The sequence below is a fragment of the Pan paniscus genome, chromosome 10 (assembly GCF_029289425.2).
Source record: "Pan paniscus chromosome 10, NHGRI_mPanPan1-v2.0_pri, whole genome shotgun sequence".
Taxonomy (NCBI): domain Eukaryota; kingdom Metazoa; phylum Chordata; class Mammalia; order Primates; family Hominidae; genus Pan; species Pan paniscus.
The window spans coordinates 15706981-15722414 of record NC_073259.2 but is presented as its reverse complement, the minus strand read 5'-3'; the positions used below and the strand labels follow the sequence as shown (position 1 = coordinate 15722414).

The 15434-nt window shown below is 42.6% G+C and overlaps 1 protein-coding gene across 3 annotated transcripts in view; it reads right to left on the bottom strand.

The window, feature by feature from the left end:
- The window catches only part of KLRD1 (killer cell lectin like receptor D1), a 97221-nt gene extending 91627 nt beyond the window's left edge, over positions 1 to 5594 (bottom strand). For all 3 annotated transcript variants that reach the window (XR_010108809.1, XR_010108808.1, XM_055095385.2), the window contains exon 1: positions 206 to 5594. The gene's annotated coding sequence lies outside the window, so the exon portion shown is untranslated. The remainder of the gene's footprint in view (positions 1 to 205) is intronic.
- Positions 5595 to 15434: the final 9840 nt, after the last annotated feature.

Genomic DNA, 15434 nt, shown 5'->3' with positions numbered 1-15434 from the left:
AATGAAAGCAAAGAAAAAAAAAAGGCATGTAGAAAATAGAAATGAGGGCTGGGCATGGTGACTCAGCCTGTAATCCCAGCACTTTGGGAGGCCGAGGCGGGCAGATCGCTTGAGCTCAGGAGTTCAAGACCAGCCTGGGCAACATGGCAAAACCCTGTGTCTACAAAAAATACAAAAATTATGATTTTTGTATGATGGTGCGCACCTGTGGTCCCAGCGACTTGGGGGGCTGAGGTAAGAAGGTAGCTTGAGCCTGGGAGGTTGATGCTGCATTGAGCTGAGATCACACCACTGCACTCCAGCCTGGGTGACAAAGTAAGAACCTGTCTCCAAAAAAAAAAAAAGAAAGAAAGTAGAAATGATTATCCCGGAACACCTTGACAATCCCACCTGTGGTAATTTTTTTCTAGAGCAGATTACTATGGTGAAACCAAGCAATAAAATTTAGCAATGGGCAAAATGTTTTAAGAAAGAGAAAATGTGGCTCACGTCTGTAACCCCAACACTTTGGAAGGCTGAGGTGGGCGGATCACCTCAGGTCAGGAGTTCAAGTCCAGCCTGGCCAACATGGTGAAACCCCATCTCTACTAAAAATACAAAAATTAGCTGGGCATGATGGCAGGCACCTGTAATCCCAGCTACTTAGGAGGCTGAGGCAGGAGAATCGCCTGAACCCGGGAAGTGGAGGTTACAGTGAACTGAGATCGTGCCACTGCACTCCAGCCTGGGCAACAGAGTGAGACTCTGTCTCAAAAATGAATGAACAAACAAAAGACAGAGAGAGAGAGAAAAGAAGAAAGAAAGAGAGAGAGAAAGAAGAAAGAAAAAGAAAGAAAGAGAGAGAGAAAGAAGAAAGAAAAAGAAAGAAAGAAAAAGAAAGAAAGAAAGAGAAAGAAAGGGGAGAGAAGGAGGGAAGGAAGGAAGGAAGAAAAAGGAAAGAAGGAAGGAAAGAAGGAAGGAAGGAAGGAAAGGAAGGAAGGAAAGAAGGAAGGAAGGAAATGCTGGTGCCAAATTGGTATCATCCCCAGAGAGCAAGTCACACTTTTAGTCACGCCTTTTGCCTGGACAGAAGAAGCAATTCTCCATCTTTGTGGTACCTGGGCTTATTAGAACCCGTGCTCCTAGAGATTAATTATACAAGTTCGTTTGCTATATAATAGATTCTCTTACTTTGGAGATTTAATCTGTCCTTGATTCTTTTCCCCATCCTTGGCCACCGGCCCATTAGAAGCCTCATCTCATGATACTGTAAAAATATTTTCTCATCTTTTTTGTTAAATTAAGCTAAAACAGCTAAGTGACCACGTACAACAAAAGATAAAGGAAAAGTCTTTGGTGAAAGTTATCCCCTCATTCTGGCTTTTTAGAATTCTTGAGCTTTTTGAACATCTTAATAACAATAAGGTAAGAACCTAAGATTCCCTTCAAAGGTTTTGAAGTCTGAACGAACTGGAAAAATCCAGGGCCAAGATGTCATAAATATGATCTTCGACCTACCCATTGTTATCCTTGGTTAGGTCAGATTCACACAACTATAAGTGAAATAATCATTATAATCATGTTCTGGATAAAAAAATCTCATAAATTTAGACCCAAATGAGCTGACTTTGTCTTATCTCACCAACTAAATTTCAACACATCATTTTGTTTGTTGAACTAAATATGCTAGGCTGTTTTGGACAGGATGTTTCTGGTTCTGTGATATGTTCTCCACATATAATAACTCATTAGGTCAGTGAATGTACTTTTTGAAAATATGACTCTGATTGTCTCTTTCTTAATAGTCATATTTATTAAATTTCATTTTCATTGAGATTCAAATTAAATTATCTGCTAAGAATAAGTTCTAAGAATGTGGATTCTTTCTACCTGTTTCTCAATTTGTATATAGAAAAACTTTAAAGGGGAAATTCCTTCTAGAAAGGTATGGTTATTTAACAAATATTATGGGTGTATCTGCTAGCCTAGTGCCTGACACATATTTGTAAAGTAGTGAAATTATTCAGTGAATGAAAAAGGGCCAGATGCAATGGCTCACACTTATAATCCCAGCACTTTGGGAGGCCGAGGCAGGCAGATCACCTGAGGTCAGGAGTTCAAGACCAGCCTGACCAACATGGAGAAACCCCGTCTCTACTAAAAATACGAAATTAGCTGGGTGTGGTGGCGCATGCCTGTAATCTTAGCTACTCAGGAAGCTGAGGCAGGAGAATCACTTGAACCCAGGAGGCAGAGGTTGCGGTGAGCTGAGATCACACCATTGCACTCCAGCCTAGGCAACAAAGAGCAAAACTCCATCTCAAAAAAAAAAAAAAAAAAATAGAAAAAAGAAAAACAGACATGTTCTCTGGCCTCATGGAAACTATATTCTAATGAAAGAAATTATAAAATTTAAGTTAAAAAGCAAATTCAAAATAATACAAGTTCCAATATGTGCTGTAAATGAAACAAAAAAGTGTTTGAGATTGATAGCAACAGCAGAGGGGCCCTAGAAACTTTAACTGGATGATCAGAGATGGTAATATTCATGCAGGATTTTTCTTGGCCCTTTTGCCGGACTCCCAGCAGGAGTGCCCCATTTCCTCGGCCCACCATGCTCCGCCCCTTGAGAGAGGTAACACATAAGCAAGTGAGTATGGGATCTGGCCAGCCACTCCAAGCACCAACACAGGAGCAAGCTCCATGCAAAGCCCATGTCCAGACCAGTCATGTTGCCTTGAGGGGAACATGGCAGCCTGGTGCCCATGATCCCAAAGCCCCAGAGGGGGTGTGAGTGTGCTACTTAGCTCTTTTAGTTCCACCATCCACAGTCGATAAACGGCTGTGTGTTGGCAGCTCAGTTGGCCACTGACCCTGTAGCTGCCAGTGGGGTGGTTGCCCTCCACTTGCAAGGGCAAAGGGCCAGTGTGACAGCCTCCACCTGCACTTAGTGGGTCCCAAGCTTTTGTCCAGCATCCAAGAAGAATGAGGTCACACTTGACAATTGAAGAATGGTAAGAGTGGAGAATTTTATTGAGCGATGAAAACAGTTCTCAGTGGAGAGGGGAGCTGGAGAGGGTATCGGAAAAGCAGATCATGTTTCCCTGAACTCAAGCTGTCTCCTCCCCAAAGTCAGGCTGTCTCCCCTCCACTGACAGAGGCCTTTATAGGAACATGATGGGGGCAGGGTGGGCCATAGGTAGTATTGGAAAAAGCAACATTCAATTGGTTAAAAGGCATTATTCAGAAAGAACCAATAAGAAGAGAGCCAACAAACAGGAACAGAAGTCCTCATTCTGGTCTGTGGGTTTCAGGCTGTTTTTGACCTGAAGGTAAGGTTTCCCCAGGGACGCATCCCTGTCTGTCTAGGATTTCTCTGCCTCCTGCCTCTATTAATATTTAAGTTACGACAAGGAATGAGAAGGAGCTGGCTATACAGAGCTAAGAGAGGAGCAGTTCAGTGGAAGATACCAGGTATGTGCACAGCCCTGACTGAGACAGAAAGAATTTAATGCCATTCAAGAAACTAATAAAAGGCCAGTGTGGTTTGTGATTAGTTAGTGACAGGGCAATTGACATGTGACACTGGAGGATGGGGAGATAAACAGAGGACTGCTTGCATGCACAACCTGTAGTAAATTGGAACATTATAAACAGTATTACTTAGATGTATATTCTATGGCAACAGAGTTCTATTATCATTCTATTTGCCTGTTTTCCCCCTAAGACAATACCAATCTAACTTCTAATCTTTTTTTATCCTCAGAAGAAACTTAATCTCCCAAATAAACAAGGAATGTTTGAGAAAAGATGCTCCAGAAATGCTGACTTCCTTTTCCTTTTCCTGCCTCACCCTCCTCTATCCACTTTTTCTTTAGACAGTGCCTTGCTCTGTCACCCAAGCTGGAGTGCAGTGGTACAATCTCAGCTCACTACAACCTCCACCCGCCGGGTTCAAGCAATTCCCCTGCACCAACCTCCAGAGAAGCTGAGACTGCAAGCATGCTCCACCACAGCCAGCTAATTTTTGTATTTTTAGTAGAGACAGGGTTTCACCATGTTGCCCTGTCTGGTTTCAAACTCCTGGCCTCAAGTAATCTGCCCACTTTGGCTTCCCAAAGTTCTGGGATTGCAGGTGTGAGCCACCACACCCAGCCCACTGTTACCTTTTGGAACAGAAGAAATATATCTATTTGTCTAAAACAGAAATGTTATTATTTCATCTAGATGCTGAAAGAGACACCAGAGTCAACAAAAATGTGCAATGCATCTTCCTCCTTTGGGGGAAGATTTAAAAAGAAAAATTGACAATGAACAAGCTTACTTCTTATTTTTTCTCTATTGTTAAAATTCTGTGGTTTTGTTTACGAAAAGGTGACACTATTATTAATAACAGATTGATTAAAAAGGAAAATAATTGCAGCCAGTGAGGATTAAGGCTGCAGTGTTATTAAGTGGATCTGGCCTGCCACCTGGTGGCCAGAAGTACAATGACCACACTCGTTTTGGAAATGAAGCCTCCCTGAACTGTGAAGGAGTAGGAGGGAAGAATTAGAGGTGGGAGCTGCCTTGCAAACTAGCTTAGCAATGTCTTTCAGTCAGATCAAAATAGAAGACAGATGACAGAAGACAGGTGGCTTATTTTCTTAAAGATGTACAAAGAAGCCTTATGCTATAACCTCCACTCGTAAGTAGCATGATATAGTTTGGCTTTGTGTCCCCACCTAAATCTCATCTTGAATTATAATCCCATAATCCCCACATGTAATGCGAGGGACCCATGGGGGTGGTTTCCCCCATGCTGTTCTCCTGACAGTAAGTGAGTTCTCATGAGATCTGATAGGTTTATAACAATCCGGCATTTCCTCTCCTGGCACTCATTTTCTCTCCTGCCGGTCTGTGAAGAATGCACCTTCTGCCATGATTGTAAGCTTCCTGAGGCCTCCCCAGCCATGTGGAACTATGATTCAATTAAACCTCCTTTCTTTTTAAATTATCCAGTCTCGAATATTTCTTCATAGCAGTGTGAAAATAGACTAATACAGTAAATTGGTATTGAGGAAGTGAGGCACTGCTATAAGGATACCTGGAAATGTAGAAGGGAAGCGACTTTGCAACTGGGTAGCAGGCAGAGGTTGGAACAGTTTGGAGGGTTCAGAAGAAGACAAGAAGATATGGCAAAGTTTGGAACTTCTGAGAGACTTGTTGAATGGTTTTGACCAAAATGCTGATAGTGATATGGACAATGAAGTCCAGGCTGAGGTGGCCTCAGATGGAGATGAGGAACTTGTTGGGAACTGGAGCAAAGGTGACTCTTGCTATGCTTTAGTAAAGAGATTGGTGGTGTTTTGTCCCTTCTGTAGAGATCTGTGGAACTCTGAACTTGAGAGACATGATTTAGGGTATCTAGCAGAAGAAATTTCTAAGCAGCAAACTGTTCAAAAGGAAGTAGAGTATAAAAGTTTGGAAAATTTGCAGCCTGAACATGCAATAAAAAAGAAAAACCCATTTTCTGGAGAGAAATTCAAGCCAGCTGCAGAAATTTGCATAAGTAACTAGGAGACAAATGTTAATCACCAAGACAATGGGGAAAATGTCTTCAGGGCATGTCAGATACCTTCACAGCAGCCACTCCCATCACAGGCCTGGAGGCCTAGGAGGGAAAAATGGTTTCATGAGCTGGGTCTAGGGCCCCCCCTGCTCTGTGCACCCTCGGGACATTGTGCCCTGAATCCCAGCTGCTTAAACTCCAGCTGTGGCTAAAAGGGGCCAAGGTAAAGTTCAGACCATTGCTTCCGAGGCTGCAAGCCCCAAGCCTTGTTGGCTTCTATGTGGTCTTGAGCCTGTGGGCGCATAGAAGTCAAGAATTGAGGTTTGGGACCCTCCACCTAAATTTCAGAGGATGTATGGAAATGCCTGAATGTCCAGGCAGAAGTTTGCTGCAGGTGTGGAGCCCTCATGAATAACCTCTGCTAGGGCAGTGTGGAAGGGAAATGTGGGTTGAAGCCCCCACACAGAGTCTCCACTGGAGCACTGCCTAGTAGAGCTGTGAGAAGAGGGCCACCATTCTCCAAACCCCAGAATGGTGATCCACTGACAGTTTGCAACATGTGCTTGGGAAAGCTGCAGGCACTAAGCACAGCCAGGAGTGGGGCTGTACCCTGCAAAGCCACAGGGGCAGAGATTCCCAAGGCCATGGGAGCCCACCTCTTGCATCAGGCTGAACTGGATGTGAGACATGGAGTCAAAGGAAAACATTTTGTAACTTTAAGATTTAATGACTGCCCTACTGGATTTTGGACTTGCCTGGGGCCTGTAGCACATTCATTTTGGCCAATTTATCCCATTTGGAATGGGCGTATTTACCCAATGCCTGTACCCTCATTGTATCTATGAAGTAACTAAGTTGCTTTTGATTTTACAGGCTTATAGGCAGAAGAGACTTGCCTTGTCTCAGATGAGACTTTGGACTTGGACTTTTGGGTTAATGCTGGAATGAGTTAAGATTTTGGGGGACTGTTGGGAGGGCATGACTGTATTTTGAAATGTGAGAACATGAGATTTGGGAGTGGACAGGAGGGGAATGATATGGTTTGGCTTTCTGTCCCCATCCAAATCTCATCTTGAATTGTAATCCAGTAATCCCCATATGTCATGGGAGGGACCCAGTGGGAGGTAATTGAATCATGGGGGTGGTTTCTCCCATGCTGTTCTTGTGATAGTGAGTGAGTTCTCATGAGATCCGGTGGTTTTGTAAGTGTCTGGCATTTTCCCTGCTGGCACTCATTCTGTTTCCTGCTGCTCTGTGAAGAATACACCTTCTGTTATGATTGTAAGTTTCCTGAGGCCTCCCCAGCCATGCAGAACTATGAGCCAATCAAACCCCTTTTCTTTATAAATTACCCAGTCTTGGGTAATTCTTCATAGCAGCATGAGAATAGAATAATATATAATGAAATCTGGCTGGGTGCAGTGGCTCATGCCTGTAATCCCAGCACTTTGGGAGGCCAAAGTGGGCAGATCACCTGAGGTCAGGATTTCAAGACCAGCCTGGTCAACATGGAGAAACCTTGTCTGTATTAAAAATACAAAAATTAGTCAGTCATGGTGGCAGGCACCTGTAATCCCAGCTACTCGGGAGACTGAGGCAGGAAAATCTCTTGAACCTGGGAGGTGGAGGTTGCAGCGAACCGACATTGTGCCACTGCACTCCAGCCTGGGTGACAGAGTGAGACTCCATCTTAAAACAACAACAAAAAAAAGAAATCTAATCTATCAATTAAGATTATCTTAATTTCTGCAGCACTGCAAAACAAACATTGACGGAGAAGGAAATATGGATCTGGCAAGAATTATATTCTTCTTTTTTTTTTTTTTTTGAGACGGAGTCTCACTCTGTCACCCAGGCAGGAGTGCAGTGGCGTGATCTCAGCTCACTGCAACCTCCGCCTCCTAAGTTCAAGCAATTCTCTGCCTCAGCCTCCCGAGTAGCTGGGATTACAGGCACCCACCACCATGCCTGGCTAATTTTTGTATTTTTAGTAGAAATGGGGTTTCACCATCTTGGCCAGGCTGGTCTTGAACTCCTGACTTCATGATCCACCCACTTCGGCCTCCCAAAGTGCTGGGATTACAAGCGTGAGCCACCGCGCCCAGACTACTTATTTTATTTAAAAGTAAAATAAGGCAAATTCAGAAGAAGAGTTCTGTATTAGTGAAGATTCTCCAGAGAAATAGAACCAATGTTATATATAGCCATGTGTCACTTAAGGATGGGGAAATGTTCGGAGAAATGTGTTATTGGGGGCTTCATCATTGTGTGAACATCATAGAGTGTATTTACACAAACCTAGATGATATAACTACTACACACCTAGGCTATACAGTGTAGCCTATTGCTCCTAGGCTACACACCCATTCAGCACATTACTGGAGTGAACAGCACAGGCTATTGGAACACAATGGTAAGTATTTGTGTATCTAAACATATCTAAACATAGAAGAGGTACAGTAAAAACATGGTGTTATAATCTTATGGGATAACCATCATGTATACAGGCTGTCATTGACTGAAATATCTATATGTAGCACATGACTAGATATAAATGCATATAAAGACTATATGTATATAAATATCTACATATAAATAAAGAGAGAGATTTATTATTCTTATAGAAATTGGCTCATGGAGGCTTATGGAGTCTGAGAAACCTCACCATCTGTCTGCAAGCAGGAGAACCAGGAAAGTCAGTGGTATAATTCAATCCAAGTTTAAAGGTCTGAGACCAGGAGCTGTGGATGTCCCAGCTCGTGGACAGAAAGAGGGACTCTCTACCCTCTAACTTTTGTTTGATGGGGGCCCTCAATGGATTGAGTGACACCTGCCTACATTGGTGGGAGAGGATCTTCTTTACTAGGTCTACTGATTCAAATGCTAACCACTTCTGGAAACACCCTTACAGAAACAGCCACGGACAATGTTTCGCTACCTATCTGGGCATCCCTATAGCTCAGTCAAGTTGACACATAAACTTAACCATCACAAGCGGCTATTTCCAGAACTGTTCCCAATGTGTTGTTAAACAAAGAGCACCCAGTTGAGTCGACCACAATCCTGGCTATACATATCACTTAAGAGGCTTGTAAAAAGTAAAGATGCCATGAATTTTACATTATGTGAATTTTACCTCAATAAAAAGGAGCCTATAGCATAGGGAGGGAGTGGGGGGGGGGAAATTAAAAAAAAAAAAAGTATGGATGCCAAACCCTCTGGTGTCCTCCCCAAGAGTGATGCAGAAGTGGGGCTCTGCCATCAGACGTTTTTGGGAGCTCACCACTGATGGTCATGTGCAGTCAGGGTTGGAAAGCACTGCAGAGCTTGATTTTGTTCAGTAGGATGGATAGGGATTTTAATTGAATGTAGCAATAAAGACCCAGGGTTTTTGTTTTTGAAGAACAAACAAACAAAACTCCCAACATTAGAGCAGTCATAAGCCGATTGTAAGAAACCAATATTATCCAACTTCAAAAAATAACAATTAAAAGATTAAAAGAGGTCAGACGCGGTGGCTCATGCCTGTAATCCCAGCACTTTAGGAGGCCAAGGTGAGCGGAGTTTGAGGCTGGTAGTTCGAGACCAGCCTGGCCAACATGGTGAAATCCCATCTCTACTAAAAATACAAAAATTAGCCAGGTATGGTGGCAGGCGCCTGTAATCCCGGCTACTGGGGAGGCTGAGGCAGGAAAATCGCTTGACCCCAGGAGGCGGAGGTTGCAGTGAGCTGACATTGTGCCACTGCACTCCAGCCTGGGTGACAGAGTGAGACTTCATCTAAAAAAAAAAAAACGAAAAAACCAGCCTGGCCAATATGGCAAAACCATCTCTTCTAATAATACAAAAATTAGCCAGGTATGGTGACACACGTGCCTGTAATTCCAGCTACTAGGAAGGCTGAGGCACAAGAATCACTTGAACCCCAGAGGCGGAGGTTGCAGTGAGCCAATATTGTGCCACTGCACTCCAGCTTGGGCGACAGAGTGAAACTGTGTCTCAGAAAATACATACATACATACATACATAGATAAATAAAATTTTAAAAACTCAAAGGATCATTTTTTAACTTTTCCTTGGATAGGCCCCAATAAATCTGTTCTACAAAAAAAATACCCGAATCATGGTCCCCAGGTCTTCATTCCTTGTTAGGCCTAGATATGCTGGATTGTAGACTTATTTTTATACTGATTGTTAATTTCTCTCATTCATAACACTTTATCTAGTAGTCTCAAGATTCCATTTGCATAGATAAAACTGTGTTTAAAATGCTGTTTTCTGTACAGTAAGTCCTCACTTAACATCAATAGATTCTTGGTAACTATGACTTTAGGCAAAATAACATGTAATGAAACTAATTTGATCATAGGCTAATTGATATAAACAAGAGTTACTTTCCCACAGCATGCTTCTGGTCAGAAAAGACAACCATTTCTTTTTTCTTTTTTTTTTTTTTTGTTTTGAGACAGAGTCTTACTCTGTTGCTCAGGCTAGAGTGCAGTGGCATGATCTCAGCTCACTGCAACTTCTGCCTCCCAAGTCCAAGCGATTCTCCTGCCTCGGCCTCCCAAGTAGCTGGGATTACAGGCGCCCGCCACCATGCCTTGCTAATTTTTGTATTTTTAGTAGAGATGGGAGTTCACCATGTTGGCCAGGCTGGTCTCGAACTCCTGACCTCAGGTGACCCACCCACCTCAGCCTCCCAAAGTACTGGGATTACAGGCGTGAGCCACGACACCCAGCCAAGACCCAAGCACTTCTAATATTTAACATTTAAATAAATGTGAGTTATACATACATTTAAGAAAGATTAATAAAAACAAGGTAACTGTTTACCCAATTTATGGTGAATTAGTGAGTGCCACTGGTCCTAGTAGTGGCAGTGGGTTAAATCAAGGAGTAAATATTTGGCCGGGCACAGTGGCTCACGCCTGTAATCCCAGCACTTTGGGAGGCTGAGGCAGGCAGATCATGAGATCAGGAGATCGTAGACCATCCTGGTTAACACGGTGAAACTCTGTCTCTACTAAAAATACAAAAAATTAGCCTGGCGTGGTGGCGGGCGCCTGTAGTCCCAGCTACTCGGGAGGCTGAGGCAGGAGAGTGGCGAGAACCCGGGAGGCGGAGCTTGCAGTGAGCCAAGATCACGCCACTGCACTCCAGCCTGGGCGACAGAGCGAGACTCCGTCTTAAAAAAAAAAAAAAAAAAAAAAAAAAAAAAAAAAAAAAAAGAAACCAATATACAGACAAAGCCTGCAGTGTCAAATAGCCTGTGTGTAAACAGCAAGCAGAAGCAACTCAGAGAACAGGGGAACGTGACAAAGAGAAACTGAAAACAGTCTATAGCTTCAATATTTTCTCCTGGCACACCCCCACATGGAATCATTAAGATGTCCTAATTGGTTTTGACCATGGAGAGGACCGAGGCCTGAGATTTGCAATTATCTGGACTTGAATCTTGCTACATAGGTCAACATTAGTCAGCTACCAAATCTTGGAAAAACTAAACCTTCTTCCCTCCTATTGCAGGCAAATTAAATTGAAATATTCACCTAGAGTTTATTTTCAAAGATAATATGTCTAGCACAATGATTTATATATAATAATTCGCCAATACAGGTTTGTCCTCTTTCCCTGCTTTTCTCTTTTAAATTCTCTTCTGGCTTACTTGTGGGCATTTCTGAACTGTGGGTCTCTGAGGGATGTGCCGTTTGGGGATTGTAAAGTTGACTAAAAGAAAGGAAAGAAAAAAAGACATATAATTTGCCATTCCATAACTAGCTGTTCCTCCACACTAGACTGAACTCAGGGGGAGAAATGCTTCTGCCCAGCATCTCTGGATTGCAGAGAATATCTGATCTAACCCTCTTTGGAAGGCAGAAATTCACCCTGTTCATTCTGTTTCAGGTGATATAAAAACTAATAGATAGGAGTTGGTTATATTTCTCTGGACATTTTGTAATTATTTTGCCAAAAATATCAAAATAAGCTTAAAACGATGTATGATATTAATTCCAGCCTAAGAGGGCTGGAAAAAAAATGATGTACTCTGTCCCACATCTAGGTTTTATTTGCTGCTGTGGAAAAGGAGGCCCACAGTAATCATCTTTGAGGATACACAGCAGCTACTGCTACCAAGAAAATCAGTCCGAGTCTGGGCGCGGTAGCTCACGCCTGTAATCCCAGCACTGTGGGAGGCCAAGGCGGGCGGATCACTTGATGCCAGGAGCTCAAGACCATCCTGACCAACATGGTGAAACTCCAGCTCTACTAAAAATATAAAAATTAGCCAGGCGTGGTGGCGCGTGTCTGTAATCCTAGCTACTTGGGAGGTTGAGGCAGGAGAATCACTTGAATCTGGGAGTTGGAGTTTGCAGTGAGCTGAGATCACACCACTGAACTCCAGCCTGGGCAATAAAGACTCTGTCTCAAAAAAAAAAAAAAAAAAAGAAAGAAAATCAGTGCTAAAGGAGAGTCTAACAGAAAGGAAGAGACCCCCTCAGTGTCAGAGCCGTCTTTTGAGCTATCCAGTTGGGCTATTCTGCTTTGTTTTCCTTGATCCATGCCACATCCTGCATTTGCTGTGACCGATAAACAAAAAAGAGAAACAATCAGAAAGATTTCTGCCATCTAGCCTAAGTTATTGCCTTTTTTTTTCTTTTTTCTTTTTTTTTTGAAATGGAGTTTTGCTCTTGTCGCCCAGGCTGGAGTGCAATGGCACGATCTCCACTCACTGCAACCTCTGCCTCCCCAGTTCAAGCGATTCTCCTGCCTCAGCCTACCAAGTAGCTGGGATTACAGATTCTCCTGCCTCAGCCTACCAAGTAGCTGGGATTACAGGCACCCACCACTATGCCCCATGCCCAGCTAATTTTTGTATTTTTAGTACAGATGGGTTTTCACCATGTTGGCCAGACTGATATTGAACTCCTGACTTCAGGTGATCCATCCACCTCGGCATCCCAAAGTGCTGGGATTACAGGCGTGAGCCCCCTCGCCTGGCCAGTTATTGCAATTTCAGTTTCAAGTAAAATAAATCTTAATATGTAAGAATGCTATTTAATGGTTTGCAAAGGATTTACTTGTGTTCGCAACAATGTATGATGTAATTATCTTAACTACTTGAAAAGGAAATGCAGAATTTTTTTTTTTGAGATGGAAACTCGCTTTGTTGCCTAGGCTGGAGTGCAGTGGCACAATCTTGGCTCGCTGCAACCTCCGCCTCTGAGGTTCAAGCGGTTCTCCTTCCTCAGACTCCCAAATAGCTGGGACTACAGGCGTATTTTGTATTTTTAGTAGAGACGGAGTTTCACCATGTTGGCCAGTCTGGTCTTGAACTCCTAACCTCAGGTGATCCGACTGCCTCAGCCTCCCAAAGTGCTGGGATTACAAGCATGAGCCACTGCGCCCAGCCTGGAAATGCAAATTTCATTTGTACAGATGACAGACTAGCCCACATCCTAGCTCTAGTCAAGGAGCAGAGCTGGGATTCAAGTTGTTTCCTGCCTCCAGGACATCTTTCTAGTAAGCTCCAGGTGTTTCCCAAAGTTCCTTGACTGGCCTGTTTGTAACTTGTCTTTCTGGATAATTTAAGTTGCCTAGTGGTTCAGTCCTATCAGAAACTACTATTTCAATATTTTTGAATGCCAACCATATGCCATTCACTGTTCTGACCAATTGTTGTATATCACTACACAAAAAGTTTCTGCCTTCCTGCACCTCAGGATCTAGAGAGAGAAGACATAATAAACTAGAAAATTATGTTACATGATCACTACAAAGCAAAAAAAGACAAAGATCAAGGTTGAGAATGACTAGGAGAAAGGGAAGTAGGGGGAAGGTGTTGAATATTAGAGATGTTCAGAGTTGGTCTCCTTGACCTAGTATCTAAGACTTGAAGGAGGTTAGGAACTAGCCAATCTTAGCACGTAAAATATGGCTTATTGTTACTTTTATTCTTTGCATACCATGTGCATATTGCTTAAAGAAGCAATAAATCCATCATCATTCTTTTACTGAATGGTATGAAGCAACTTTGAGCCTACTAAAAGTGTAAAAATAGAAAACATGTTTCAACTTCTCACCCAAAAGTTCAGGATCACTTTATTCAAGTTTTAGGAGCTAAGTACTTCTAAACAGAAGTCCTAAGGGTCTTAAATACACTGCTTTTGAAAACAGAACTACTGAAATAGATGGCCCCACAGTGATGAAAACACACCAGGAGAATGACTTGTCTTTTGTTAGTCACTGTTGAAAACATGCACACCTGCACAATGGCATAGTGAAATGTCATTTGACTACTTTTAAGGGTGATTACTTCCTGTTATTTCAAACTCTGAAAATAATCTAGCCATGGGTAGATATACTTAAGAAGTGCCCACAACCAGGAGGAAAAAAAAAAAAAAAGGAAAAGAAAACGAGGCAGGGCCCTACACAGGGTAACTAAGCTGAGATCATCAGTCACAGCTTTTGGAACAGGGATTCTAGTATTTGTGTGTGTGGACTTTTTGTTGTTGTTGTTCAGCTACTTATCAAAGGTAAACAAAGGGGTGGGTCGCTGGGCAGTGGGCATAGGTGAGGAGGGAATTCTCCATTACTCAGACAGCCTGGACTCAGAACCACCAAAGGCAAAATGGACTTGTTTCTGAAATATTTGGTAGTTTCATGCAGCTAAAAATAACTAAAGTTAAATAAATGTTTGTAGCTTGTTTAAATCTGGCAAAGCAAAAACATCCAAAAGAAACCACAGCTAGAAATAGTTAACTACAAATTTTGTATAAGAACTAATATGAATTTATCAACTAGTTCATTTTCCAAAATGACTGAATTTTTCATTATTACCGCTGACTTGATGCTGTACCCACGGGCAGGTGGATATGCATGGACCCCCTCCACACACCACTTCAAAATTACAACACACCTGTTCTATCTGATGGTACCAGTACCAATAGAATGCAGAATTGTAAGCTTAATAAGTGTAACACTCTCAAGGCAACTGTAACTGACAAGATTTGTGTCCAAAGGGCCACTGCAGTGACCAGGGGACTGCACTGCACCACTCTGGGGGGGGGGGCTCTATTCATATTTTATAGTGATGAGGCAGTGCACGAGGCAGTGATCTTGTCTGCCTGGTTACTACTGTACATTAATCATAATTTGCTTTGTTCTTTTGCGATCTTAACTTCTGATTGCACAATACAGTAAAAAAATTTAACAATGCTTTGAAAGCACAATGCTTTGAAAGAGGAAAACAAATCAGGGTTGGGGGAAAAATCAAGAAAAGCAGAATAGACTGCCATTCACAAGTAGAATGATTTGTCTAGTCTCCCTCCACCTGACAGGGTAAGACCCATACTGGGGAGCACTAAACCTGGATGGCACAAGCATTGTGTCTCTCTTGATGGAAGAGGCTTCAATGTTTATACTACATAGAGAGTGACCACATATTTTGTCCAATGGGGGGGGGTCATGTGACAGTGAAATAAGGAACCACTAATAAATCAATCAGGACAACCGGCATAATTCAAGACTATCCTTGGCAAACTTAAGATGTATGCTTACCCTACATATATTTGAGATCTTTCTACCGAAGTGTATGGAAGAGCTAAGGACTCACTCATCTTTGATGTTCATGTCATACTGGCCTCCCTAATCTCATTTGACACATCATTCAACCTTTATCCCCAGAGAGAAGCAAGTCAATCAGAGTAAGCCAATCTAACTAACAATCTAACTAATCTTAACATGGAACACTGGGCCAGGTTAATGAAGGGCTTCTTAAACTACTTTTAGCTCATGACAAGCCTCACAATGGCCTGACGGCACAAAGAAGCATTAAAAGCTTGACTAGCAGAAAACATGGAAGCGGCGCTGAGAAGAACTGACCTTCAGTAAAGAAGTGCCA